This window comes from Arachis ipaensis, chromosome B05 (genome assembly GCF_000816755.2).
Source record: "Arachis ipaensis cultivar K30076 chromosome B05, Araip1.1, whole genome shotgun sequence".
Lineage (NCBI taxonomy): Eukaryota > Viridiplantae > Streptophyta > Magnoliopsida > Fabales > Fabaceae > Arachis > Arachis ipaensis.
The window spans coordinates 51,787,349-51,792,279 of NC_029789.2; positions in this window are offsets into that span (position 1 = coordinate 51,787,349).

Below are 4,931 nucleotides of genomic sequence, written 5' to 3' on the forward strand. Positions count from 1 at the left end.
CAATGGTCCTCCCCCAAACGAGCAGTTGTTTTGGACCAATGTAATGAGTTATGGCTTCAATTCAAAGTTATTTGCATTGACATTAGGGGTGAGAATGCTGCTTCCACAATGTCTAGCATTTGCAAAGGTATAGGAGGCCAAAACTCTCCTCTGCTGTGGGTTATTGTTAACCCCTCCTTCTGGATTATATGGATCTCCTTCCATCTCGTGATATTCTTCCTCAGATTCTTCCTCTCCAACAATATTTTTCCCTCTTTCAGCTCTTCTCAACCTTCTAAGAGTTCTCTGGCCAGTTTCAGATAAAACAGGAATGGATCTCCCTGTACCTGACATACAAACAAAACACAAGAAACACCGCCAGTAACTCTTCAATCTATTGCTAGAATGAAGTTTAGTTTAAGCAAAATTTCAAACAGTTAGCGTGTTAGTCAAAAATTTGAGAAACAGAAAAGAAAAATGCTAGATCTAGATCACCACCTCACTTAATCATTGTCAATCTAATCAATCCCCAGCAACGGCGCCAAAAACTTGATGTGTGGAAAACGATCCAACACAAAACTCACCGGCAAGTGCACCGGGTCGCATCAAGTAATAATAACTCACGGGAGTGAGGTCGATCCCACAGGGATTGAAGGATTGAGCAATTTTAGCTTAGTGGTTGATTTAGTCAAGCGAATCATGATTTGGTTGAGAGATTTGTGATTAACAGAATTTAAATTGCATGGAAAGTAAAGGGAGAGGGACAATTGGCATGAATTTAAAGAGAACTGAAATGTAAAATTGCTAAATTTTAAAGAGCAAGAAATTAAATGGCAGAAACTTAGAATGCAAGAAAAGTAAATTGCAGAATCTTAAAGTGCAAGAAATGAAAATGGCTTGAATTGTAAAGGGAATTGGGAATGGGAATTTCAGAAATCAAACAAGGAAAAGTAAAATTCAATAAACAGAAAAGTAAAAGATGACTTGAATTGAATCGGATCTAAAACGGAATTGTAAATGGGATTGAAAAGCATTAAACAGAGAATCGAAAATGGGAAATCCAGATCTCAGGACTCAAGAGACTAGATAACCAAGTCTAGATCTCAATGCCCTCCTAGATCCAGCAAGAACAATTGCAAAGAAAATGAAGAAATGTAAATTGCAGAGAAAGTAAAAGAAGAAGCAATTAACAGAAACTGAAATTCAATGATGCAGAAAATTAAACAAGATCTCAAGGTGAGATTGAAACAGAAGTTCTTCAATTCTCCACCCAAGATCTGAAGCAAGAAAAGTAAAGACTGCTCAAGCAAGAACAAGGAAGAAGAGAGATCAATTCTCCTCCCCAATTCTCTTGAATTCTAAAACAACAATGCCAAAATGTAAAGGTGAGCTCTCTACAAAACTACCCAATGAAAACCCAAAAGGAAAGCTCCCCCAAAACTTAAATCTTAAGCTATTTATACACTTTCTTCAAATGGTCTTCAAGCCTTGAATTGGGCCTTTGCTCTTGATGGAATTGGGTTGATAGAGGCCTTGGTTGATTGCTCTTGGAGTTGGAGAGAGAACCGAAGTGAACCGGGTTGGGAATTATAAAAGCTTGAGTAAAAGTTTGAGTAAAAGTTTGAGGCAAACTTTTACTCAAACTTTTTACATCAGCTGCCCCGTTCTTGCTGCTACCAACGTTTGAGCCAAAGTTTGGGGTCAAACTTTTGCTCAAATGTTGGCCCCCTTATGCACACTCATGACGCCAACATTTGCCAAAAAGTTTGAGGCAAACGTTGGCGCAAACTTTTTGTCTCCAGGGTGTGTTGTTGATGGTGCCAACGTTTGCCAAAAAGTTTTAGGCAAACGTTGGCGCAAACTTTTTCTCTCCAGGGTGTTGATTTATGATGCCAACGTTTGCCAAAAAGTTTGAGGCAAACGTTGGCAAAAACTTTTGCTCTCCAGGGTGTTGATTTGTGATGCCAACGTTTTGTATGCTTTTCTCCTCATTTCTTCTATCCAATACTTGCCTTATGAACCTGAAATCACTCAACAAACATATCAAGGCATCGAATGGAATTAAAGTGAGTTAAAATCACCAATTTAAGGTCCTAAAAAGCATGTTTTTACACTTAAGCATAATAGAAGCGAGAATTACAAAACCATGCTATTTCATTGAATAAATATGGGAAAAGGTAATAAAATCCCCTAAAATAAGCACAAGATAAACCATAAAATTAGGGTTTATCAAATCTGCTCACACTTAAACTAAGCATGTCCTCATGCTAAAATCAAGAAAGAAGCAAAGGGGTATCAACATTTATTCAATGCAAACTAAATAAATGCAATCTATCTATACGAAATCTATCTACATGAATGCATCCACTTAGTAAAAATAAATCAATCTCCAAGAATACATATACAAACACAAGGGCTAAGGCAATAGCAATCAACTCAACCCACAATTGAATTGAATCATTGAAAGATGTTACAAACTTGCAAGAAAAGATAATTATGGGTGGAAACATGTAATTGAGCGATCGAACCCTTGCCAGATGTGTATCCGCTCTAGGCACTCAAGTGTATAGGGGATTGATTCACTCAAGTCTTCCCTAATCATGCTCTCTAAGGTTTATTTTTTATCTAACAATCAACAATTACTTTATGCATGCATACAAATATCATGAGGACTTTCCCATGGGTTGTAATGGGACTATGGTCAAGGTATGGTGCATATGGTCAAGTGAGCTTGAGATTTGAATCTTTGATTAACTTAAACTTCCCACCTAACTTATGACAACCTATACAATTCTAAATAATCCTAGCTATCCATTCTTCACTTTTCCACACACTCATGCATTCTCTTTTGATCACCATACATATGATTTGATTATTATTGAACTTCACCTTGGGGCATTTTTGTCCCCCTTTTTATTGCACTTCTTTTTCTTTTCTTCTTTTTTTTTGGAACTAAAATATGTACAAGGGCATCAATGCATATGGTTGACACATTATTAATATGTGAGTGTGTACCCAATTCCCAAGATTTCCAATACAACTACAAAAACACACTTTTATCTCTACCCAATGTACCCAACTTTCCCAAAATCTAGTAATGAACACTCTCCCTAGCCTAAGCTAATCAAAGATCCAAATAGGGGACATTTATTGTTTTTCACTTAGGCTTGTAATGTGTTACACTTATGAACAAATGGGTTAAGCATCGGCTCAAATTGGCTAACAATGGAAGATAAAAGGTAGGCTATCTGGGTAAGTGAGCTATTTGAACAATGGCCTCAATCATATAAATGCATGTGTACACGAAGTAATTGACATAAAGAATCAAACAAATCAAAGATTACACTCATAGGGAGAGAATAATTCACACAAGAATGAAAATAAGTGGTTATATGATGTAACCACACAATTAAGGTTCAAAACTTGCATGCTTGTGTTCTTTGCTCAAAACATGATCCACAAAGTGTGTAATTCAAGCAAGTCCTAAAAAAAATTTTCAAACCAATTGGGGTGGTTGGTGCGTGGCAGAAGTTAACCAATTTAGAGATTTCAATTGAGAGAACAGCGTTGTACGTATAGCTCTTAACCGGCTAAGATCCGTCTCACCAATTTAAAAAGGGTTGTTACAAAATTTTAGAAATAAAATGTGTGTGGATGCGTGTTGAGTCTCTGCATGTTCCCTAGGTTTAGTCTACGTTTCTGGGCCGAAAACTGGGTCAAAAAGCGGCCCGAAATCTCCCCCAGCGTATTCTGTTATTTTTGCAGATCGGGCAGGTCACGCATACGCATCGTCCATGCGTTCGCGTCAGTCAGCGATTTTCCTTGTCACGCATTCGCGTGGTTTACGCGTTCGCGTCATTCGTGTAGACTCCAATCCACGCGTTTACGTCAGGCACGCGTCATTGCTCGCTGGTCATCTCCTTAGTTTCTTGTGTTCCTTCCATTTTTGCAAGCCTCCTCTCCAATTTCCAAGCCATTCATGCCCTATGAAGCCTGAAATAATTAACACACGGATCACAGCATCGAATGGAATAAAGGAGAATTAAAATACATAATTAAAAGTCTCTAGGAAGCAATTTTTCAACCATGGAGTAATTTTGGGAAGGAATTGTAAATACATGCTTATCATATGAATAAGTGGGTAAAGAATTGATAAAACCACACAATTAAACACGATATAAACCATAAAACAATGGTTTATCAGTGGTGCCCTAGAAATGGATTTTTTGGAAGTTTTCATCATATTGACTAAGCTTATTCTAATGCAAGGTTGTGATTTAGAAAACTAACTAAAAAAAAATTTTCTTAGTTTACCCCTTTTCCAATCAAAGCAAATTTCATACGTAAAGGGGGTCAACTAGGTTTCAACAATTCACAATATTTTTCCAATTCACAACCAAAAAGGCTAAAACAACTATATAATAAAAATTCAACCAAAATATGAAATGTATACCATCTAAGGTGCAAAATGTGACAACTACGATAAAGTAATCCCAAGATAACAAATATATACAATAGTCTCAAAGTGATCTCAAAGATAAAGTGAAAAATGAAATAAAGTAGCAGAAACAAGAAGATAAATGTCCGAAAGTTAACCACACAAATGCTATCCACTGGTCACGAACGGTGACCTCCCCACACTTTAGGATGAAGCATCGTCCTTGATGCTACTGATGTGGCACGGGCTGGGGGTCAACAGTCGCGCCGGGCTGTGGCTCAGGCTCAAGCTATGGCTGTAGCTCTGGCTCAGGCTGTGGTACTGGCTGTGAGTCCTCAGGGGGCTGCTGAACCTTTGTGGTGGCCTGTGTCTCTGGTGGTGCCTCTTTCTGAGTCGGCTCCTCAACATGCTCTCCTCGACATCGTGATCCTGCTCATCGAAGGCGGGAGAGTTTGGGAGCGGAGGTAGCTCAATGCCCTGCGAGACAAACACCTGGTCTATGTGGTCTATGCGA